At 38.5% G+C, this 26,628-nt stretch overlaps 1 pseudogene; it reads left to right on the top strand.

The window, feature by feature from the left end:
- The first annotated feature begins 1,990 nt into the window (after positions 1-1,990).
- Positions 1,991-2,150, top strand: LOC110598641 (small nuclear ribonucleoprotein G pseudogene; annotated as a pseudogene).
- The last annotated feature ends 24,478 nt before the right edge of the window (positions 2,151-26,628 follow it).

Here is a 26,628-nt window from a genome sequence, read left to right as displayed (position 1 = left end):
ATCAAAGTAACATTTTTATGTCACATCACTAGACATAGTATTCAGGGACCCCTATAAAAGGATCTGTGTCCAGATAGGGTGAAATTTCCCCACAGGCCATGAGAAAGTAACCGATTTTCCCCAAAGCTTATCCTATTTTCCTGTACACAATGATTCATAAGCCATCTGATATTCCAAGCTGAGGGACTGTCTTCAAGTTCTATATCAAACTTCTCCATTCCCAGACTGTGACTCAGCTCCAATCTAAAATCCATTTGAGAGAAGAACACATTTAAGAGAATCTTAATCTTCTAGATCACTGTTTCTCCACTTGTTTTCCCCTTGCACACAGCTAACACTATGACCAGTTCTCAGCACGCTGCAATGATTCTCAAGCACCAAGCAGGAGTGGGAAAGGCAGGAAGGCATGTCCCTTTCTGCTTCACCCAGAGAACAGACGCTTATCAAAATCCAGGTAGGGAGTAAACTTTACAAATTTTCCCAAGTCTCCAATATATCCTCTTGGCAGGATGCTTCCACATACCTTCTTTGCCCTTTCTGTGCACCAGCAAGCTAACAAACCTTGGTGTCTAATGGAAGTCAATCCATGACTAGCACCAGCATGAACTAGAGGAAGTGGTGGGGACTTCAAGCTCTTTATTTCCCTGGCTGTCTGTGGGACTGCTTCAGGCTGGGCTCATGATTTGACTAAAGGTCACCACTCCCATCAGCCAGCCTTCTCTGCCCAGCCTCTGTCTCCAAGATTCATCCTAGTAACAGCCCTTTCTCTCATCCTTTTAAGGCTAGGAAGATAATAGCTACTAGCCTCACAGTAGTGAGGTGTCCCTTGTGGTTTCCCTACATCCTGCACACACCTTTGTAAAGAGTCCCTGTATCAACTCAAAACACCTTTTCTTTTCTGCAAGGATCTAGACTGGTCTAGTGTCCATCTCCAAACCACAAAGAAACTCTCCTCTGCAAAAATCTAAATACTATATTCTAGGTCTTTATTAAAGAAAGATATATAAATTACCTATATGAACAATATTCATCTTTCAAAAGCCATTGTTAAATAGGTGTCTCTTGTGTCATGATCTACACAATCATTTTCTTATTTAATGATCTACACAGTAATTTTTTTAAAGAGAGAGAGAGAGAGAGAGAGAGAGAGATTGAGAGAGAATTTTTTTTTTTTTTTTTTTTTTTTAGTTTTCGGTGGACACAACATCTTTGTTGGTATGTGGTGCTGAGGATCGAACCCAGGCCGCACGCATGCCAGGCGAGCGCGCTACCACTTGAGCCACATCCCCAGCTCCACAATCATTTTTTAAACTGAAATATATTTTTTAAATTCTTTTTAAGAGAGAAAGAGAGAGAGAGAGAGATTTTTTTAACATTTATTTTTCAGTTTTCGGTGGACACAACATCTTTATTTTATTTGTATGTGGTGCTGAGGATCGAACCCAGCGCCGCGCGCATGCCAGGTAAACACCCTACCACTTGAGCCACATCCCCAGCCCTTAAATTGGAATATTTTTAAGATATGAAATATTTTTTCCCAAGAAAATGATCCCTTTTTAATTTATGTCAAGAATTCTTTAACTTAAAAAAAATAATTCTTTAACTAAAACAAATAACCCAATCAATAAATGGGCCAAGGATATGAACAGACACTTCTCAGAAGAGGATATACACTCAATCAACAAATATATGAAAAATATATAATGTTCATTATCTCTAGCAATTAGAGAAATGCAAATCAAAACTACTCTAAGATATCATCTCGCTCAGTCAGAATGGCAGTTATTATGCATACAAACAACAATAAGTGTTGGGGAGGATGTGAGGGGAAAGGCACACTCATACATTGCTGGTGGGACTGCAAATTGGTGCACCCAATATGGAAAGCAGTATGGAGATACTTTAACTGTCCGTGGTCGCATGAAGGAGGCTGCCAATTCCATTTCAAAGCAGTTATGAGTCTGCAGAGTACACTTAATTGTCATTGAAATTAAATGGTAGCAAACATGTCCAAGGAATATTGCAGGGATTTTGTCCCTTTGTGAATCTTACAATAGACGTGTAGAGATGGCAACTAGCAGGCAACAGAACAATATTAGAATGTGGTAATACAAGAAAATAGTATCATCATGTTAGAAGCCTTGGAATGAATATAAATAACTGTTCAGCAGAGAAATCTATGTGTCCTTTCCAAAGAGCCTGTTTTACTAAGTCATGTATATATTCTTATTGAACTGATTGTTAAATAAACTTTATTAATAATTAATAAAAAATCTGTAACCAATAACCTATGCCTTCATTCTTTAAGGACCAGCAAACTCACAGTCAAATTTATAGATAACTCAGGGTATGAACATTAGCCTGCATTTTTGTTCTATTTATTTCTTCTTCCTTCTATTCAGGATTTAATGTTTTATTTTCCTTGTAATGGTTATATTAAACCATATGATTTTTTAATTATAACCATTTTGAAGCTTGAAAGGCCATATGTCACAAATAAATGTTTGTTATATCTGTTAATAAATATTGATTGGGTTCAGGTTATAGTGATGTGGGAAAATTTTTCTTACTCTGAAAAAAAGCCTCAGCATTCAGTTTCTTCCTATAAGCAAACCCCCTAATTGAACATTTCTTTGTAAAAGGAGTCTCTAAGTTGAAATGGAATAGATGTCAATCAAACATTTTCCCCAAGGTTCTGATTAACTAAAGCTCATAAACATTGTAAACCTACTATTCTATGGTAGAAATCTAACCTGATGATCATGAAAATTTAATAAGAAATTTCATGTTTTTCTTATTATACTTAAAAATCAGGAATATACAGGAGCCTTCTCTTTTTTTTGGCGGGGAGGGGGGTTACCGGGGATTGAACCCAGGGGTGCTTTACCACTCAGCAATATCCCCAACCCTTTAAATTTTTTTTAATTTTGACACAGGGTCCCTTTAAGTTGCTGAGGCTGATCTCAAACGTGCAATCCTCCTGCCTCAGCTTACCCAAGTCTCTGGGATTACAAGAGTGTGCAGTAATAAATCTGTCTTAATGAAAACAACAAAGATCTCAAAATAATGGCCTTCCCACCCATGATGTACTACTATAACACATCAATAAATTTTTTTTAAAAAAAAGCATTGGCCCTTAACACTAATACATTTATTATTCCCTAAAATACCCCCCATTTGATATTCTTTGTGCATATGTCTTCCAAAAGTGCTTTCTGAATTGAGAAAGGAAAATCATATACAAATATTGAGAAGCATGCCCAGAAAATTCATTGTATGGTTTATTTCTTATCCAATAAACATTTTTTTGAGTGCATACTCTTCTGGCCAAATCACTCATAGAGAATTAAGATAGTGAACTAGAGAGAGGTCAAAATCAGGATTAAAAACAAGCAGCTTCCCGGTGGATATTGAACAAGGTGGTGGGACAGAGATGGTGTGGGATGTTTATATCTCTAAGTAGCTGGGTTATTAACTGTGTCACAAGTGGGCAGGCTCTGAGGTGGCACTAAAGGCTCAAAAGAATACAATCTCAAGTGGGTGAAGGGAAATTCAGTAATCATACAAAAATAAGAAGTTAGAAAATTGCAGCTACTTAGAGAAACACTGAAATAAGAGGGAAGGGGAGGCATTTATGTAGTGAAAGTATAACGTGTCAAAATTTAATTCTTTTTTCTCTTTTAAAAAGTTTTTTAAATATAAAGCTTCAAAACAGAAACATGTTAAAGAACTATAATAAAATGAACTTTTCTGTACCCCAAAACTAGTGTAAGAAATCTTGGGGCTGGGGCTGTAGCTCAGTGGCAGAGCGCTTGCCTAGCATGTGTGAGGCACTGGGTTCGATTCTCAGCACTGCATATAAATAAATAAAGGTCCATCAACAATTAATAAAATATTTTTTAAAAAGAAATATTCAGATTAATGAGAAATGTAGTTCATTCATAAATTAAGAATGAATGCTATGAAAAAGAACAATTAAAAACAAGAAATCACTCTTAGAAATTTAAAATATTATTTCTAAACTGAAAAGACACTAATAAACAAATTAGAAGATAAAGCTTGATGTACTTTTTAGGAACTATGGGAAACATGAAAAAAAAGATAAGAAAGTCAAGTCGAGTATAGTGGCTCATGCCTGTAATCCCAGCAGCTCAGGAGGCTCAGGCAGGAGGTTCATAGTTCTATACAAAAAGCTTACAAATTCTGTATGTCAGAATTTTCTGATGAGGCACAGTGGACAGTTTTTTGTTTTGTTTTGGTTTGGTTGTTTTTTTTTTTTTTTTTTTTTTTTGGCCATGTTTGGGACCTCGACTAAAATGACATAGAAGTGACTTGACACCTGGCGGCTGATGTAACCTGTTATTTCACCCACATCTGGTAATTAATGGTGGTTGTTGGCCAGGACCTCAGCTAATGCTGTCAATCAAATCATCTATTATAGCTCCTTGCTATGTCCTGGGCTTCCCCACAGCATGGCAGTAGGATTTCAGAAGCAAATGTCTCAAGAGGCAATAAACTGGCAAAGGGTCACTACCACCATATTCTATTGTAGGAGACAGTCTATTATGGAGAGGAGAGAGAAACATGGCCATCATTGCTGAAATTAATCATTATGAAATTAATACTGGGAAAAGTATTGATTTCATAATGCAATAGAAAAGATAAGATAGAATATATCATGGGAACTATCTTTGGAAAATACAATCTGCCATCATATGCTACCATTTGTATCAAAATATCAAAATTATATATATATATATATATACATGTATATGTATATATATATATATATATATGTATGTATATTTGCTGTTATATGCAGAATTCCTCTGGAAGTTGTGCCTCAGAAATACTTAATACCAATTGCCTTTGGGAAGGCGATTATATTACTAGAGAATAAGAATAGGGGAAGGATTTTACTTCATACCCTTTTATACACATTTGAATTTTGAATGATGTGAATATATTACTTATTCAAAACATACATATTTAGCCCATATCCTACCAAAGTAACAAGATGATTCTAAAATCTTCTAAAGAGAAGCAAACAAACAAACAAGTCACACACAATGAATCAGGAATTAGAGTGAGAGTAGACTTCTCTGGAACCTAGAAGACAAGGGGCAATGCCTTTACCACTTGAAGGGAAATTCTTTCCCAAACTAAAATTATACCCAGAATTTCTATCAATCAGGCATGATGTAAAAAATAGAAAAGTTCATATTTCCTACTTTTTAAAAATTTTTCTATTTCATGTACCTTTAAAAAAAAGATACTACTTAAAGGTATAAGCTACTAATACTCTATAATTTTAAAAAATGTACAGGAAAGAACTGCTGTATTTACTACTTGCATATAACATTCTTATAGCTGTAATAATGTAAACTCCAAGTAATGATTTAACCAAGAAAGTGTATGTTAACTCTCTGAGAGGGCAGATGGAAGAGAATTATAAGGTAAAAATATAAACTGCAAAAGAGCTGAGATCTCTTATAGAAGAAAGTCAATACAGATCTAAAATTCAAATACCAAGAACTGGCACAGTAGCATCCAGTGATTCAGGATACGGAAGCCTGAGGATCCAAGTTTGAGGCCAGCCTGGGCAACTTAGGGAGACACTGTCTTATAATAAAATTTTAAAAAATTAGAGAAAGGGCTGCCAGGGACGTGGTACATGCCTATAATCCCCACAGCTCAGGAGGCTGAGGCAGGAGGATGGTGAGTTCAAAGTCAGCCTCAGCAAAGGCAAGGTGCTAAGCAACTCAGTGAAACCCTATCTCTAAATAAAATACAAAATAGGGCTGAGGATGTGGCTCAGTGGTGAATGCCCCTGAGTTCAAACCCTGGTACCCCTCCCCCACCAAAAAAAGAAAGGGCTGTGGATGTCATTCAGTAGTCGATCACTCCTGGGTTCAATCCCCCATACTGAAAAAGAAAAAAAGAAAGAAAATATCAGTATAAACATGTCATTTGGAAATCTAAGGGTAAATAGTGGGGTTTTGTTGTTGTTTATTTGGGGTGTTTTGCAAGGCTGGGGATAGAACCCAAGCCCTAGCACATCGTAGGCAAGCACTCAACCATGGAGCCACATCACCAGCCCTTTTTATTATTTTTTATTTTGAGACAGTATCTCAAAATAAATTGCCTACAGCCTGGCTAAGTTGCCAAAACTGGCCTCAGACTTGCAATCTTCCTGCCTCAGCCTCCTGAGTTGTTGGGATTTCAGGATACAATTACAGGTATCTGCCACAATGCCTGCTTCATTCTGATTGCTCATCCTGGTCAGCTTGAAGGTCAGTACAAGGGATCTGGTGACCAGAAGTTATTTCCCTTACTGTGAATTCATTGATGAGTCACAGTAGCCTGGATGAGTATGTTTGATGGGTAGGAATCCGCCTAAGCTGATAAGCAAAGCAAGTATTACAGAAAGTGAGTTTGAAGCCCAGGGATCTGTGAAGATGCTGTCCTCCTGTGAGACTGCATTAGAGCAGCCTCCCCAAAATTCATGACTTTCTTATCTATAATGAGATCCACAGTATCCATCATCTGAAAACCAAGTGTGCATGTCATCCAAAGTATTTACTATGAACCAAAGCCAAAGCCTTACCCACACTGCTTGATGCACACCTATTTATGGTCTTTGTTGACCCTACCTGTTCTCCCACCTTCTCTGAGGACCAGCGGTACCACCAAACCAGAAGTGTGCATGTAACTTGTGTATCCAATCTGTGTATCTATACTGTCAGGGATCAGGCCAGGGATAGGAACCTGATTCAAGGTAGAACCGTGGGTCCTGCCTCAGGGCTTCATCCAGCTGCAGCTGAGTTTGGAAAGAGCTCTCTGCTGCTCAGGTCTCAGGTAGGTCACTGCAGGTTGTGAAGGTCCTGGCAGCCATGTCTCCTGCTGTGGGAAGGAGGGGCCTGCGAGAAGAGGAGGAGGCTGACACGCAGAACTAGAGGAAGGACTGGTAGTCCCAGCCCCCTCCCTGCCTCGCTCTTCATGGAAACCTGTTTTGCTTAAACCTGTTCCAGCCCAGTGTCTGCTCTTGGCAACTGAAGGACTTCCGGCTAATACAGTGTGTGACTGACTCTCAAGAACACACAGGCCATTTCTTCCAGATTGTAGCCCCCTGCAGAGTGTCTCTCCTGGAGGGCAACAAAGGCTGGTGGTGAGGAGCAGGAACTTTGGAGCAGGCCAAACCTGGGGGCTCAAACCCTTACTTCTACTGGCTGAACCGCTTAAACCTTAGTCTCTCGTGTGTATCAACAGAGGTCACGTGTGTGCAAAGTGTGGAACACAGGGTGGGCATGGAGCTGTTTTCATCTTTTTATCTCCCGTGTCTATCTCAGAGGTCTTCTTTAGATGTGGCTTCATTTCTTTAGAGGAAAGAGATGCTGCATTGCTATCTAAGTTCATTGCTATATTTAATTTTATTTGCAAATTTCAGAAATGTTCTGAATTTTTATGGGATTACACTGAGGTCAGCAGTTTAAATAACTACTCGTAATGGAACTATGAATGATTGGACTGTGAATAATAAACATACATATAAAACATGACAACCTGTATCTATAAATAAAGGTTGAAACAAAACATGTCGAAGTCTTAGTCTAAGAATTTAAGTCCAAATTTTTAGACTAGGACACTTCAAAGCCAAAGTTAGAGCTTCATCCACTTAGTAAAGTGTGACCAGCTATCACTGGGCCCACAGAGCACATATTGCAATAGAAACTCCCAGGAAGAAACATCAAGAAGACCAGGTAAGGCCAAGTTGAATGTCACAGGTGGCATAGTCAGGTGAGGCAGTGCAGGGATTACCAAACCCTCCCCCACCCCCAGGCTCCAAGCAGAAGTTGGTTGTGCAGTTTCAATCATGCTAAAAGGCCAGGACTCCATTTGTAAAATAAAAATATTAAACTGAGCCCTTTATTCAAGGGGCCAGAGGACTGTAACATTGGCTCAGGGAAAAAAAAAAAAAACAGCTGACTGCCCTTAAGCAATGCACTTAAACTCTCCTGGAACAACATTCCCTTCTTCTCTGAAGTGAAAACTGTGATCCAGAGGGTTTAGGAGGTTCTGAGATGATATCTTTGCTTTTCCTCTTATCTAGGCATTGAACCAAGACAAACTGTCAATCTTCAGTCTTCTGCTGTGGCTTCAGTATGACCACTTCTCTGTCTGAGTTTCGGCCAGAGGTACAACACAAAATAAAGAGCTCCGTTGCTCTTTAGTTTTTTTGTTTTTGTTTTTGTCTTTGTTTTTGGTACCAGAAATTGAATGCAGGGGTGCTTACCCACTGAGCCACATCCCCAGCCCTTTTTTGTATTTTATTTAGAGACAGGGTCTGGCTAAGTTGCTTAGGACCTCTCTAAATTGCTGAGGCTGGCTTTGAACTCACTATCCTCCTGCCTCAGACTCCTGAGATACTGAGATTACAGGCACCACACACTGTGCCTGGCGCTCTTTAGTCTTTTTATATTAAGTGAAACATGTTTTCCATGTGCTCTGGTTGCAGACCAAAGCCATTGAATTGGCAAGCTGTTCTCCTAAAGCAGTCTCTTCTCAAGGATTACTCTCTAGCATTGGAGTAAGAGGTTCATTTTGAAAAAAAAAAAAAAAAAATTGGAACCACATATCTACCATGGAATCTTATGCAACAATAAAATGGAATGAACTACTGGACAAATATCCAGGAATTTGTGTTTACACGAAAAACTAAATCCCAAAAGGTTACAGACTATATGATTCCACTTAATACACATTTTGAAAGGACAATATTAGATTAGGAAATTTCAAAGCCAATGAAATGGAAGACAGATAAGTAAATGGTCATCAAGGGTTAGGGACTGGGATGGGGAAGGAGGGAAATGGGTGTAGTTATAAAAGGGAAACACAAACCATCTTTGCGATGACCAAACTGTTTTGCATCTTGATTATAAAGGTAGGTACCCAAACCTATACATTTGATAAAATTGTATAAAGGGGCTGAGGTATAGCTCAATGGTTGAATGCTTACTTGGCATGCACAAGGCTCTGGGTTCCATCTCCAGCACTGAAAAAAAGAAAAAAAAAAGTTAAATGCATAGAATTAAATACACACACACACACACACACACACACACACACACACACACACACACAACCAGTGCATGCAAGTAAAACTGAGGAAACTTGCATAACACTGGTGGATTGGTGGAGGAGGGAGGGAATGGGAAGTTGGTAGTCAAAGGATACAAAGTTTCAGATAGACAAGAGAAAAAGTTTTGAGTACAGTCTTTACTAATGTATATTTGAAAATACCTAAGAACAGCCAGGCACAGTGATGGCAGGTGCCTATAATCCCAGCAACTCAAGAGGCTGAGGCAGGAAGACCATAAGTTCAAACTAGCCCCAGCAATTTAGTGAGGCCCTATCTCAAAATAAAAAGGGCTGATGGTGTGACTCAGTGGTTAAGCACCCCTGGGTTCAATCCCCAGAACCAACAAAACAAAACAAAATAACTAAGAACAAATTTTAAATGTTTTACCACCAAAAATGGCAAGTAACTGAGGTGGTAGATATGATATGTTCATTTAGCTTGATGTAATCACTCTACATTGTAAACACATAGCAAAACATAACATTGTATCCCATAAATGTATATAATTATGATTTGTAAATTAAAATAATATTCATTTTTAAAAGATACTATGGGGATGGGGTTGTGGCTCAGTGGTAGAGCACTTGCCTAGGATGTGTGAAGCACTGGGTTCTATCCTAGCACTACATAAATAAATAAATAAATTTTTTTTAAAATGCATTTAACTTTATTTAAAAAAGATAAGAATTTTCAAAAGATTAATGGATTAATGTCAACATCCTAGTTGTAATATAATTTTTCTTTATTTATTTATTTTGGTACTGGAGATTGAAACCAGGGCTTCTTAATCACTGAGCCACATCTCAGCCCTTTTTTGTATTTTATTCACACAGAGAATCTTGCTGAGTTGCTTAGGGCCTCGCTAAGTTGCTGACGCTGGCTTTGAACTTACCATCCTCCTGCCTCAGCCTCCTGAACTGCTGGGATTACAGGCACATGCCAGTGCACCTGGGCCTAGTTGTGATATACTCTTATTTTGCAAAATATACCATTGAGAAAAGCTAGGCAAAGTGTACATGGGATCTCTCTGTATTATTTTTTATAACTGCATGTGAGTTTACAATTATCTCAATAAATATTTCAACTTAAATTAAGGTTTATTTTTCCATCACTAGAACTGAGGTTAAGCCTTTTCCTCACAGTCTGAAGAAAGCTTTAGGATGCAGCCTCATTTGACCAGATGAGCTTTGATGCCCACCCGTGTGGACCCTAAAACCAAAGACTAGCAAGCTAGCTAGTTGCCTCAGGTCCTATCTTATCTGGGTTTAACCCAGCAAGTTGAGGGGGCAGGGGCAGAGTACCAAGGATTGAACCCTTGGATGCTCTACCACAGACCCACATTCCTAGCCTTTTGTATTTTTTTTTATTTTGAGACAGGTTCTTCCTAAATTGCTGAGGCTGGCCTTGAAGCTGGGATCCTCTATCCTCAGCCTCCTCAGTCACTGGGATTATACACATGTGCCACCACACACAGCTAGGTATTTTAAATAATCAATTATGTATTTGTAATAGTGGGGGAATATTGATCAAAGGATATAAAATTTCAGTAGATAAGAGAAATAAATTCAAGCCGGGTGCTGTGGCACACACCTGTAATCCCAGCAGCTCTGGAGGCTGAGGCAGGAGGATGGCAAGTTCAAAGCCAGTCTCAGCAACTTAGTGAGGCCCTAAGCAACTCAGTGAGACCCTGTCTCTAAATAAAATGCAAAATAGGGCTAAGGATGTGGCTCAGTGGTCGAGTACCCCTGAGTTCAATCCCTGGTACCCCTCCCAAAGAAAGATATAGAGAACTAAGTTCGAGATCTATTATACAATATGTTGGCTGCATTTATTAACAATGCATTATATTCTTGAAAATCACTAATGCCATAGGTTTTAAATATTCTCACCATAGAAAATGATAAATACATGAGGTAATGCATGTATTAATTAGCTTGATTTAGTCATTCCATGCTGTATATATATATTTTAATATACTGTGTTGTACATGGTAAATAAACACACTTTTAATTTGTTAACTAAAAAATAAATGTAATATGATATTTAATAATAAAATGTAAGAGCCATCTCCATGAATACAATGAACAAGGCAAAGTAATCTATTATTGAATCTTATTGTAGAAATGCTAGACAAAATAATTAAAAAGGGGAAAAGATACAAAATATTGGCAATAAGGAGACAAACTTTTCATTTTCAGAAACTATATATCTGTATATCTGAAATTTTGGAACAGCTGAAATGGAAAGGTATTAGAAGTATCAAGAGTTTGATTAGATGGTCAATTAACATAAAAAGAACATTTTCTTATATGGTTATCATAACCAGAATTCTTTTTTTAAGCCAGGGATTGAACCCAGGGACACTTTACTTCTGAGCTATATCCCCATCTCTTTTTATCTTTTATTTTGAGGGTTTCACTAAGTTGCTTATGGCCCCACTAAGTTGCTGAGGCTGGCCTTGAATATATGATTCTCCTGCCTCTTGAGTCCCTGGGATTAGAGATATGGACCATTGCACCTGGCCTATACCCAGGCTTAAAAATATATTTATATATTTATATTCATACAAATTTATATGTATGCATGCATACACATGTATATATGTGTGTGTACATATTTATAATGTATACATAAAACAAAAAATCATAATGTAAACAAAATGCACAAAGTATTTAGAAGTTTGGCCTGGGGTTATAGCTTAGTGGTAAAGTGCTTGCCTAGCATGTGTGAGGCACTGGATTCGATTCTCAGTGTTACATATAAAAATAAATAAATAGCCAGACACAGTGGTGCACACCTGTAATCCAAGCAGCTTGGGAGGCTGAGCAGAGGGAGTTCACAGCCAGCCTCAGCAAAAGCAAGGTACTAAGGAACTCAGTGAGACCCTGTCTCTAAATCAAATACAAAAAATAGGCCTGGGATGTGGCTCAGTGGTCGAGTGTCCCTGAGTCCAATCCCTAGACCAATTAAAAAAAAAAAAACAATAAAAATAAACAAATAAATAAAAATAAAGGTTCATCCACAACTAAAAAAAAGAAAAATTTAGAAGTTAGCTAAATAAGCAAATTGCACATTTAAAAAAAAAAAAAACTACACCAAGAAGATATAAATAAAGGAAATGTCTTGCTCACACTGGTATGCTCCAAGAGCCTTCTTGTCACACTTATGTTATTTTTGTCATACTTATGCTTGTCCTCCTAAACATCCAGGCTCTGGCTTCTGAAACAGCAACTGGTCCCCTCTCTCTGGTTTTCCTGCCCTACTGTGTGCAACCTGTTGAGGCTATCACTCAAAGTGTCCCGCCCTCCAGAGTTCAACCAAGGGCTAGACACGCTACTCAACCACCAATGAATTTGTTGTCAGAATCCAAATTTCAGGGACTGGGGTTGTGGCTCAGTGGTAGAGCGCTCAACTAGCATGTGTGAGACACTGGGTTTGATCCTCGGCACCACATACAAATAAAATAAAGATATGTGTCCACCTACAACTAAAAAATAAATATTTTTTTAAAAAATCCAAAATTCAAAGAAAACGCCTCAAAAATGGAAAGTTGATGAATTGAAGAACACACACAAGAATTACATTCCTCTGGTTCCAGAGAACAGCTGTTCTGGTTCTTGTCATTGCCACCCCTGGCTCGTCCGCTTCTCTTCACCATGAGTTACCCCAAGTCCTTCAGAAGCTCTTTCATTTTATCTTTTCCTTTAAGGCAGCCTTCGCAGTCTGTTCAGCTGCTAGAACAAACAATCATAAACACTGATACCCCTGGGTCCCTTAAGCAATAAAAATTATTTCTCACAGTTCTTGAGGTAAGAGTTCAATGTCAAGGCACCTGAGAGATCCGATGTCTGGGAAGAACAGCAATCCTACCCATGAGGGTTCCACCCTCATGACCTGATTAATCTCATCCCCAAGGGCCCTATCTTCTAATACCACCACACTGGAGATTTAGCCTTCGCATGTGAATTTTGGGAAAACTGTCAGATATGGTGGCACATACCTAAAATCTCAGCAATTTGGGAGACTGAGGCAGGAGGATTGCAGGATCAAAGCCAGCCCCAGCCACTTAGCAAGACCCTGTCTCAAAACAAAAAATAAAAAGGGCTGAGGATGTGGCTCAGTGGTCAAGGGCCCCTCCGTTCAATTCTTGGTACCAAAAAAAAAAAACCCACAAAATTCAGTCCATAGCATCAGCCAAAACCAGCTTCTGATTTTTTTTTTTTACCAAAGAAGATGACTAGATCAAGTAGAAAGGCATAGTAATATAAAGATGTCACCTAGGTCTAAATTAACCTATAATTCATTGCAATACAAATCAAAAATCATAATAGAACTAGAACAAAATGGTTTAAAGTTCATCTTGCAAAATGGTACTCAACTTTGGCAGCTCATTAATATCATCTAGGGAGCTATTAAAGCTCTCTCTTCCCAGGTCCCACCCCACAGCAATTAAACTGGCACCTCTGGGAGGGGCTGGAGGGTATCAGTGTTTATAAAAGCTCCCTTGAGGATTACCAGGAGCAGAAGCCAAGATTGAGAGCTACTACTCTAAAAACCTAAGCATGTAAGAATAGCAAGAAATTTGGGGAAGAAAATCAAGCAGGTTTTTCCTATTAGCAACTGAAATATACCATAAAGTGATAGTAATTAAAACAAGGACTCACAGAGAAATCAATAGAAGCAAATAAATACTCCAAAAAGAGTCATGTGTATACAATTTAAAATATAATAAAGGTAGCATTTTTGGCTGGGTTGTGGCTCAGTGGTAGAGGGCTTGCCTCACATGCGTGGCACTGGGTTCAATTCTCAGCACCACAAGTAAACAAATAAATAAAGGTCCATCAATAACTAATAAAATATTTTCAAATCAGTAGAGGAAAAATGTATTACTTAGTATGTGACAACTATTTAACTATATGGAAAAACAATGAGTTTTAATAAACTCATCTAGCGTTTAAAAAACTCTAAATGACTCAAATGTTAAATTAAGAAAATTAAAAGAATAAAAACATGTTTCTGGGGGCTGGGGTTGTGGCTCGGTGGTAAAGCACTTGCTTAGCATGTGTGAGGCACTTGGCTCAATTCTCAACATCATATATAAATAAATAAATAATAAAGTTCCATCAATTTTATATATATATATATTTTTTTAAATATGTTCCTTCTGCCTGCATAGTATGTATTCATCCTTCTTTTGGTAATAATACCTCAGTTTTCCTTGGGAAGCCATTCTCCTGCAATTTTCAAATCCATGTAATTGAAGATTGAGGTAAAAAGATGAAAAGATATTAACCCTTATTAGGAACCAAAGAATATAGTGAGGCTTGGTGGTGATGTCTATAATCCCAGAGGCTTCGGAGGCTGAGTCAGAAGGATCCGAAAGTTCAAATCCAGCCTCAGCAACTTAGCAAGGTGCTAAGCAACTTAACAAGACCATGTCTCTAAATAAAATATATTTAAAAAGAAGACGAGATGCTGGAAATACAGTTCAGTGGTTAAGCATCCCTGGGTTCAATCTCTGGTACCAAAAACCCCCCAAAGAATATAACAGAAGCAATGAGATATCACTTGTTTTAAATAAAATTTTAAAAAATAAAAAAATATTGGCAATAGGTGCTTTTGGTGATGTATGGGAATTAGAAACCTTTGAAGAATACTATAAATATACACATCTTCAATCCAGTAATTCAACTTTTGGTAATATAATACAAGCTGACAAGCAGACAGAATCACAATGATATTCATATGAAGATTTTTGTTGCTCATAGCTTTGTTTCCACAGTGAAAAGGTAAAAACTAGCTAAATGTCTTTCAAGAGGATAACCAACCTATACACATGTCAACATTAAAAATTTACCATGAGTCAGGGCTGAGGGTTTAGTCCATGGGTAAAGCACTCATCTAGCATGCCTGAGGCCCTGGGTTTGATCTCCAGCACAACACACACACACACACACACACACACACACACACACACACACACACACACACATACACACACACGATTTCTTTGACTCTTCATGATTCTTCACATCCATTAGGATAGAGATTATATTAAAAAGTGATAAATGTTGGTGAAGCTGTGTAGAAACTGGAACCCTTGTGCACTTTTGATAGGAATATAAAATGATACAGTGGCTATAAAAACAGTACAGCAGTTCTTCAAAAAGTTAAACATAGAATTAACATGAAAATTGGCTATTCCATTTCTGGGTATATACCAAAAAGAACCAAAAGTAAGGACTGGGAATGTAGCTCAGTTGGTCGAGTGCTTGCCTTACTTGTGCAGATCCTGGGTTCAATCCCCAGCAAACACACACACACACACACACACACACACACACACACACACACACGAGAAAATCAAAAGCAAGAACTCAAACAGACATTTCTATGTCCTTGTTCACAGTAGCATCATTCACAATAGCCAAAAGATAGAAGCAACTCGAGTACCCATCAATGGGCGAGCAGATGAAGTGTGGCATATACATATAGTAGAATATTATTCAGCCTTAGAAGAATATTCTAATGCACCAAGACATTGCCTTACTCTATTGTGCATATCTATAAAAAAAAATACCACCGGGTAATTTGGGAACAACAAGAGTTACTTGGCTCACGGTTCTGGAGGCTCAGAAGTCTAAGATGAATGGACTGGATCTGGTGAGGGCCTTCTTGCTGCATCCTAACATGGCAAAAGGCATCACAGGATGAAGAAGCACGTACATGAGAGAGAAAGGGGACAAACTCATCCTTTCTTCAGGAGCCAACTCCCACAGTAACAGCATTAACCTAATCCCCTCTTACAGGTCCACCTCTGAACAGCTTTGCATTGGGAACTAACTTTGGGGCACAAATTCAAACAGTAAACCTTCAGGACATTATGCTAAGTGAAATAGCCAGTCACAAAAAGACAAATATTATATGATTCCATTTATATGAGGTACTAGAGTAGTTACCATCATGCAGACAGAAAGGAGATGGTGGCCACCTTCAGTGGCTGAAGATTACAGCTACTCAGGAGCCTGAGCAGGAGGAGCCCTTGAGACCAGCCTGGGCAACAAAGCAAGACTTTGTTTCAAAAGAAAAACCCAAAATTATAGTGGGAAATTTTCAACAAACAAAGGGTATAGAAGATTTGACATGGGGTTGGAGATGTATGTAGTTCTGTGGTGGAATACATGCTTAGCATGTGTGAGGCCCTCCCTAGCATGAAAAACACAATAAAACAAGATTTTTAAAGAAAGTAGAAGAGTTTTTGCCAGGGGTGGGAAGTAGGTGGTGGGGCATGGGAAATTAGTGTTTAATGGGTAGAGTTGCCATTTTACAAGAGGAAAAAATTCTGGACATGGATAATCATGATGGTTATAAACCAATGTAAATGCACTTCATGCTGCAGAACTATACACTCAAAAATTATTGAGGCTATAAATCTTATGCATATTTCATACTACCATTTCAAAAAAATTTTTGTGGGGGGGGAAAGGTGGGGTTTTTTATTTTGACTTCAAGATTTCACCTTATCATTATTGTCTGGGAAATTCGCCATCATGCTGAGTCATTCAAGAGTGATTCTTGCCAGGTGCAGTGGGGCATGCCTGTAACCCCGGAACCTGAGGCAGTGGGATCCAGGGTTTGAGACCAGCCTGGGCAACATTTCTCTGTGGGAGGAGAGGAAGTTTAAAAAAGAATGATTCTAAAGCACAAATACTGAGAACATTCAGCAAAGTTTCCTAGATGTCCTTCTTAATTGTTTTTATAGTTTGTGATCATTAATCACACTTATTTGGAATTATTATTAATAATGGAGAAGGAGGGTAAGGAACAGAGCTCTTAAAAGCACCAAAGAGGATCTTCATAGAAGGTCAATCACAAATGCAATTACAGGAAATCAGGTGGTGACATCACGTCTTAAATTACAAGTCATTTCTTTGTGGTGTAATTTTCCATATAGGAATTTTTGTTCCACATTTTCTCAGCAGCTCCATTTCACTCCCAGAAGCTGCTCATAAAGAATCCAGTGGCCCAATCATGTGTGCCCAATCCTGAAATCTGAAAGGATTCCCTTGGCTAGCCAAGAACTCTTAACTAGAGGCGATCTGGTTTCTGTCTCGGGGCAGAAACAAAATAGTGAAAATATTTCCACTCAAAATAAGAACCACAATTTGAATAAAATCCACTTCTTATTTTTTTAGATGAAGAGGGCTGGAGGTCTAACTCAGTAGGAGAACGTTTGCCTCACATGCACAAAGCCCTGGGTTCAGTCCCCAGCACTGCAAAAATAAATAAGGAATGAAAGAAGAACACAAGTAGAAATATGGAAGGGAACTTTAATAAAGGAGCTACACCCAGGAGGTGTGGCCCATACCTATAATTCTAGTGACTGGGGAGGCTGAGGCAGGAGGTGCAAAAGTGCCAGGCAAGCCTCAGCAACTTAGCAAGCCCCTAAGCAACTTAGTGAAACCCTGTCCCAAAATAAAAAATAAAAAGGGATGGGCATGTGTTCAGTGGTATAAACTACCCCTGGGTTCCATCCTCATTACCAAGGAAAAGGAAAAGAGCTACTGCACACATAAACAAAATCTTATTCCACTTTAGATTGAATGACAAATACTTTATTTTAAAACTGTCTCTAGAGCAACTGCTTAGCATGGAACATGATCAGAATAGAAGAGAAATAATGCCAACTTCTTGTCAGAAAATCCAAACACTAAGCCATCTGAAAAGCAGGTAAATGTTTCCCTTTACGTCTGTTTAAATATGTACTGGGGTTTATAGACACAAAAGTGCCATTGTGAATGCAGGATAGAGTCTTATGTAATTTGATCCAAGGAACTAACTGACTTTGATAAAGGTCCCCATTTACAAGCAAACTCAGTAAAGTTGTTCAAAAGAACAAGAAAATTCTTGGGACTGAAAACAGTTAAGACTGTCTGCTCTCTGACCACATATGCTTCTGTTCCAATATAAAGTCACTTTTAGGGACTTTGTGCCATCTGTTTCTGAGGATTTATTTAGACTAGTTTTGGTGATTGCATGCCAAAAGTGCATAAAAGTGTTGTTGTTTCACTCTGGCATTGGGTGAGAAACTTCTCGAATAAATTAAAGGGGCAAGATACATTCATATTTCTTAGGTTTTTAAATTACTTTTGAATGCTGCACAGAACTAATACATCACAAAAATATTAGCAAAGTTCTGCCCAGTCTCATTGTTGCATTTGACCTTATTCAGTCATTCTACTGTACATGGGCATGTATGTAGAGCTGAAGCAACATGACTGAGTCTAACAAATGCCAGACTTTGCTAAGAAGCCTCAGAAATCCGTCAAGCAGCAATCTGGATGCTCACTGAAGTCACTGCCAATAAATCAGTTGACCAAGTAATCAGTTCCTGCCATGGTTGAACTGAGCACACCCCCATAACCCAGCAACTTCATATCTAGGTAAAAACCCTGAAAAATGCATGCATAATGAGATGTGTACTGTTTGTGGGAACATAATTAGACAAAAACTTATAGGCACATCACCAGGAAATTAAATATGTAAATTGAAATGCAGTTGTATAGTCAAATACTAATAGAAGTCAAGATAAATAAATTACTATATGTACTAACAGCATGGATTGGTACATATCAAATTCGGGGTTTTTTTATTCTTTTATTTATTGGTTGGTATGTGGTGCTGAGGATCAAACCCAGTGCCTCACATATGCTAGGCAAACACTCTACCACTGAGCTACAGCCCCAGCCCTCCAATTCTTCATACTAGCTGCTTCTAGAAGCTAGGAAAGGAGAATAAGACCAAAGAGGACCCCATGGAATGTCAAGGGTGTATGATTTTCTTTGTTTGTCTGTTTGATTGATTGATTTTGGAGGAGAGAGGGTGTAGGGGATCAAACCCAGGAGATCAAACCTCTGCGTTACATCCCAAGCTCCCCACTCTTACCTTTCTATATTTTACTTTGAGACAGGGTCTCACTGAGTCACCCATCCAGACCTAAAATTTGTGACTCTCCTGCTTAAGCCTCCCAAGTAGCAGGGATTACAGGTATGCACCACTGCCTCTGGTAGTATATGGCATTTCTAAAGTATTTGAGACCAATGTAAATACAAAAATCCAGGTGATTATAAGAGCCCATGTGTTTTTCTGCATTCACTTGTTCCCCATCAGCCCCAAAATAAATCTAGTATTTAAATTCTAGGGTTTTATCTGGTTGTTTTCTTTTTTTTTTTTTCCCCTTGGTTGTTCTTATCATATCCCTATCCAAAACACAAATCCTCTCATCAAAAAAAAATCTTATAGGAGCTGAGCACAGTGGTGCACGCCTGTGATCCCAGCAGCTTGGGAGACTGAGACAGGAGAATCACAAGTTCAAAACCAGCCTCAGCAACTGTGAGGTGCTAAGCAACTCAGTGAGACCCTGTCTCTAAATAAAATATAAAATAAGGCCAGGGATGTGGCTCAATAGTCGAGTACCCCTGAGTTCAATCGCTGGTACCATAAATAAATAAACAAATAAATAAATCCCTTAACACAAACCTAATTGTCGAAGGACCAACTTAAAATCCTTGATAATTTCTTTTGCTACTATGAAGTTTTCATTTATTTGCTTGTTTATTTTTTAAGAAAGTTGCTTTAAGAAGTAAGGGTAATGTGATCCTGCAATCTGTACACGTGGAAAAATAAGATATCATACCCCATTTGAATCAAATGTATGATATGTAATGTTCTGAATTAACATTGTAATGTTTTGAACAACTAATAAAAAAAATAAAAAGAAGTAAGGGTATATGCCGGGCATGGTGGCACACAGCTGTAATCCCAACACTCGGCAGTCTGAAGCAAGGGGATCACAAGTTCAAAGCCAGCCTCAGAAAAAATGAGGCACTAAGCAACTCAGTGAGACCCTGACTATACATAAAATACAAAAAAGGGCTGAGGATGTGGCTCAGTGGTCAAGTACCCCTGAGTTCAATCCCTGGTACCCACCCCAACCCTCCCAAAAGAAAGAAGTAAAGGTATAGCCAGCATGGTTCTGCATGCCTATAATCCCAGTTACTAGGGCAGTTGGGCAGAAAGAGCACAAAGCCAAGGCCAGTCTGGACAATTTAGTGAGACCCTGTCTCAAAATAAAAATTTAAAGGTCCAGGGATATAGGTCAGTGGTAGGCTTCTGCTAGGTTTATCCCCAGTACTGAAAAAAAAAAAAAGTCAGGGTATAAATTTATGCCATTATTTCTTGTGAAGACCTTTCTGGATAATAATTAATCAAATTTACTTGAAAGCTTAGTTGCTTTTAAGTTAATTAAGCAAAGACTCCATGATAAATGGAAAGCCTGGTTTCTCAGGTCTGTATTCTACAGGAGGAGCTAGTGAGTTTCAGGATAGTCAATTATCCATGATTATATATGTATTATACTGGAGAGAAATTGGCCAAACTTCCATTAGCTAGTTCAGACTAAATCTGGGCAGGAGTCAGATATGGGCTACACTAAGTGGCAGAACATACTATACTAAAGCTCATTGGAAACCATTCCCAAAGGTAACCACCTTGCAGGACCATTGCACATATCCCAGAGATCAAGAGAGAGGTCAGATATGATATTGTGAGAGGGTCAACTAGGATGTTTGGGATGGTCCCCTACCTCCTGAATTTAACTTCAACCTCAAGATGGGCCAACTGTACATTTCCCATAACAGGCAGAACCCTGGAAACAGTACACCAGAAGGTTTAACTAAAGAGCGCTAAATGAGAACTACTTGCCAAAATGTTGATAGGATTAAGGGAACCAAAAGGGGAAGCAGAAGCCTACAGTCTAGCAGCAATGAGAAGTCTTGACCTCCCTAGATTTCAAAGTAGTACTAGAATGGAGAAAGAGTTATTCCGTGGAAGAGGATCCTGGGAACTGAACACAGAAAGGGCCGTCATGGTTAAACTGAAGCACAGTTACCCAGGAGGTAAATATTCCAATCCTCTCCCCTAACCCTCCAAATACCTTCCAGTACTTCCCACTACTGACTTAACCAGTAGCCAGAGGTCAAGGGCATCTGAGGGATACAGTCAGCATCACAGGACATGGAGCAGTGGAAAAAGTCAGAGAATGAATTTTTTAGGAGCCAAACAAAAAAAAATAAAATGAACTTTCACATCTTCTCAGAGAAAACAGAGAACATTATCCTATACACTTTTAGTATACTATTATTGCCAAAAATTACAAGTGGCAGAGAAAGTGCCTGATGATTAAACATTTTAAAACCCCAAGTCTTTGTTTTATAGATGTTAATTGAAAATCTACAAAACAGCCCATCTCTGGGATTACTTGTTTACTTAGGAAAACATTTGAAATAATCTTATCTTTGAAAGTATACAGCACGTAAAATTTTTCAAAGGTGGGCCTTCTATGGATTATATGCTCTATGCGTTTAGATTATGGGTAACTGGTAACATCTGCTTCACAAAATTTTTAAGCTAAAATTACTACTAGCTGGTAGGAATGGAAATTGACATGTCCTTTCTTGCAAGTGTGTGCATATACACACATACAATATCATAAAACATTTGGAAACCACTTAAATGTTCATTGGTAAGAGACTAATTAAAAACCTGGCCTTCTCCAAAGGTGTCCCAACCTGACCTTCTCCAAGGGTGTTCCATTTCAGAGATTGCCATCCATTCATTTGGGCACACTGGAAGACAGCCCAAATCCCTGTGTCTAGAAGAGAGAGAACCTAGCATAGGGTAAATATTCAACAAATTTGATCAATAAATCTTTCTATGGCCTGCTCACCCTCATCCAGGTTATCCATAACCCATTGTCAAGGAGTGTTGACTTTACTTTCTAAATATCTCTCAAATCTGCTTTTCTACTCAACTGTTATTATTCATCCCACATTTGGATTATAAAATAGCCTCCAGTTTGGTCTCTCTACATCTATCCTGGCATCTTACAATAAATTCTCAAGGCAGGTCCTCTTTCCAAAAGGAAGATCTAGTTACGTCACTCTATCCCTAAACCTTCAATGATTTCCCATTTGTATAGTTTGCCAGAGCTGCCATTACAAAATAACATAGACTGGGGTAGTTTAAACAATAGAAATGTATTTTCTCACAGTTCTGAAGACTAGAAGTCCAAGATAAGATTCAGCTGGTTTTGTTTCTTCTGAGACCTGTCTCCTTAACTTGTAGATGACTACCTTTATACTGTGTCCTCACTTGACTTTTGCTATGTGCAGATATATGTCCTAATTTTTTTTTCAGTACTGGGGATTGAACCCAGGAGTGCGCCACTACTGAGCTCTATCCCCAGCCCATTTTTAAATTTTATTTTGAGGCAGGCTGTCACTAAATTGCCCAGGCGAGCCTTGAACTTACAATCCTCTTGCCTCAGCCTCCCCAGTAGCTAGAATTATAGGCATGTGCTACTGCACCCAGATTGATCATGTATATATATATATATATATATATATATATATATATATATATATATATATATATAGAGAGAGAGAGAGAGAGAGAGAGAGAGAGAGATTTGTCCATTGTTAACTTTGTGTCAGTCTGTCTGCTGGGTCCCTAGGGGTCACCTGTATGATTTAACAAATGGGAGGCACCAATAAAAGATCTAGATATGGAAAGAAGGTAAAGTTGAGGTGATTTTCCACTGGATACCTCTCTGTCCGGTCACCTCAGCTTGGGTGTATCCCTCTACTAAAGGCCACAACTGTCTTTAGAAGACCTGTGCTCACAGTGACCAACTGTATTCCAGTAACTGCTGCTGCAGTTACTGGAATACAGTTTGGTGACTGGTGACTTCCTGCTGGTGTGAGCCCAAAGATAATGTTCATCCTATTACTTTTACTAGGCCCCACCCACACCTCTTAAGTAGGCTTCTTATTCAACTGTCCTTAAATTTCGCAACTGCTTCCTGCCAGGTCACTAATACAACTACAGCAGCTCGCCAAGTCTGGCCTTTGCCAAACTCTCCACCCTCATGGCACACTCCTCTCCTCTTCACTCTCTGCTACAACCACTCCAGCTTTCTGTAAACTCTTCAGATATGCCTGCTGATTTGAAACACAACAATTCATTTCTCTTGTCTTTAAACTATTTTATAAAATGTATGCAACATCTCATCTCAGGGCCTAAAGAAGCAAATGCCGAAACAACAATTTGGGTGCAGGAAGTTTGTTGGGTAATACCCTGAGATCAACAGCTTTGAGGGTATGAGAGAAGCAGGGCTGGGCAGAAGGAGACCTTGGGCTATGCCACTGTCCCAGCAAAGACCTCAACTGGACCCATGGAGCTGGGGTGGGTACTTCCTCTGAGCTGCAGGATTGAGGCCTTGATGCCTCCTCCTAGAGCTGGTGGACTTGAACTGTCCTTGGATAGGACATTATCTTGAGTGAGGTAATTTTCTTCAGAAAAGGTTGGTCCTGGAGAGGGAATTAGTTATGAGCTGTCAGTAGTCAACACTCTCTGAAAGGGGAAATGAGTCCCTGAGTCCTGAAGGAAGGAGGCACAGAATATCCACAAACCTCCTATTCCTAAATTTTTTTTTTTTTTAACCAGGGGATTGAACCCAGGGCACTTTACCACCAAGCCACATCCCCAGCCCATTTTATTTTTTATTTTGAGACAGGGTCTCACTAAGTTGCTAAGGGTGACTTTGAACCTGCAATCCTCTTGCCTCAGCCTCCTGCTGAGCCACTGGGATTATAGGCATGCATCACTATGCCTAGCCTAAGAATTTATTAAAAGTGGGGTTTAGGAGCACTTGTTTAGTCTGCACAAGACCCTTGTTGCAATTGCCAGCACTGAAAAATAAAGTTTCAGAAATGGTTAATCATATACACATTATTAAATGAAAAAGAAAATTAGAAAACCCACTTCACTGAAGTATATGTTTGCATGTACAAACATTTGCATAAATATGTAGGGAAAAAAAGACTAGAAGTCTGAACATCAAAATGCAAAATTGTAGTTATCACCAGACTTATAATTTCTTCTTTGTATTTTTTCCCCAAATTTTTCATAATGAACATATAATGATGTCATAATTAGAAGGAAAAAATGAATTTGGAGATTAAAAATTATTATGGCTGGGACAGTACAGAATTGTGATTTTCAACTTGTTTGCCATGAAAATTCTTAATTAATTAGAATTTACACATAGCTGAGCACAGTGATACATGCCTATAATTCTAGTGGCTTAGGAAGCTGAGACAAGAGGATCACAAATTCAGGCCTAGCCTGGGCAACTTAGCAAGACCATGACTCAAAATAAAAAATATAAAAGGACTGAGTATGTAGCTCAGTGGCAAAACACCTCTGGGTTCAATCCCTAGAAGCAAATAATAAACATAAAAAATACCAAATAAAATAAAATAAACATAAAAACCCCAGAAGAGAAATAGATCATCACAGAAGCACTCAATTTGGCAGGGGAGGGGCTGGGAACACAGTGTGTTCAGTTCTGTCCTTTGCCACCTCCCCCCAACCCTCCCTATCCCCTTCACTGGGTCCCTTCATATCCTACTTAAAAACTATAGGTCTCTGCAGCCTGCAGCACCAATTCTATTGCATGTTGAAGAAGATCTGAAATTATTTTATGAAACAAATCTAAATCCGGCCCACAGTATACCATCTGCATATATGAACACGACATAGCTGTTGTTCAGCCCTGAGCAGACTCCTTCATGTTCATGATATATTAGCTTTACCCTAGGCTTAAGGAGTTGCCAAAGCTTATACATTATGGGGTGCAGTGGTACACACCTATAATCCATGCAACTCTGGAGGCTGAGGCAGGAGGATAACAAGTTTGAGATCCGCATCAGTAACTCAATGAAACCCTGTCTTAAAATAAAAAATAAAAAGGGCTGAGGATATGGCTCAGTGGTATAGTACTCCTATACTGAAAAAAAAATATTTAAAAGCTTATACATTTATGCTTAACAGTAAATGGAAGAGCCATACTGAATGATCCTCTGAGAGATAATCCCAAATTCTCACAGAGTCAATTCTATTGTAGTGACCAAGAAAATGGGGTCACCTGGTGTGGACTAACCACCAGTTGACCCTGGGCAAGCTACCTAACATCTTTCTGTTGTAGTTCCTTATCCGTGAAAATGTGATCATATGGTCATGGCAATGACCACACAGAAATGTTGCAAGTATTACTCAAGTGAATATATGTAGAAGTTTTTAGAGTGGTGACTGGTATATGCTGTTTGCCACTATTACTTTCTGCTCAATCCAGATCAAAAAGTTGTTTCGAGAAAGAATATTTATGGAGGATACTGTTATTCCTCTAAATATTCAGGGTTCTTTCTAATAAATTTTCAAGTTTAGAGATGCATATGTGGTTAGCAGTGCTATTTTAGCAGCTGGCAAAAAATACTTCTGCTAAATTATTATTTGCTGTGTCACTCATTTTGATGCATATTATAAGAAATGAACATCAGAAACTTGCTGTTGCATTCACTGCAGGGATAGAGCCAACAACATTGATCCTATTTCACTGGAAGCCCCTTTCATTAGGACCTATATGAGTGTCTGGTTTAATCCTGTGTTTAAATGCACCATTTAACTTCAATTTTTACCATTTCTAATCATGGCCCCTTTCTGCCATTGGCCAGAGAAGCTATTCAGGACTCCACGCCAAACATCCTTGAAGCCAACGCCATGAATTCATGGGATTTTTTTTACTCTTGTTTGTCCTCTACCTCAAATTCCTCATCTATTTGTAACCTGTTGTATGATATAATGCCCAAGTTGACCCAAAATTCTTTTTTTAGTAAAAAATTGAACAAATAAGAAAATGCAGGTTAAGAATCCCTAACCCAAAATTTCAAATCCAAAAGACTTCAAAATCCAAAACTTTTTGAGTGACAACATTATGCCACAAGTGGAAAATTCCACAGCTGACCTCACATGACAGGTTGCAGTCAAAATGCAGGCATGCGAAAAATATTGTATAAAATTACCTTCAGCTTGTGTTAGATATGCAACATAAATGAATTTTATGTTTAGACTTGTATCTCATCCCCAAGATATAGGTAGAAATGGCAGACAGCACTAATTTTAAAGAGTTTCCCAAGTAATTCTAATATGCAGTCAGATAGATTAAGGAGGCTACTTATCTAATTTTTTTAAATTCCAAAAAATTTTTTTAAAAACTCCAACATCAGGAGTTCATAACCCACTTGAATCAAAGTGTGAAATATGATATATCAAGAACTATGTAATGTTTTGAACAACTAACAATTAAAAAAAAGAAAAATTAAAAAATTAAAAAATAAAAAATCCAAGATCTTCAGCACTTCTGCTCCCATTTTGGATATTAAAAAAAATACTTGGTATGTAATAAGTAGATACAAAACTGAATACTTGCTGATAACAGTAGTAATAATTAGACTATACCGGGAAAGCCTGTTTCCTGATTGCATTCACATTCATGTCTCAACAAAGGTTGAGCCACTAGTGGTCTTTCA

This window comes from Ictidomys tridecemlineatus, chromosome 8, assembly GCF_052094955.1.
Source record: "Ictidomys tridecemlineatus isolate mIctTri1 chromosome 8, mIctTri1.hap1, whole genome shotgun sequence".
Classification (NCBI taxonomy): domain Eukaryota; kingdom Metazoa; phylum Chordata; class Mammalia; order Rodentia; family Sciuridae; genus Ictidomys; species Ictidomys tridecemlineatus.
Note: the sequence above shows the minus strand (reverse complement) of the source record. Positions and strands in the feature narration are given on the sequence as shown.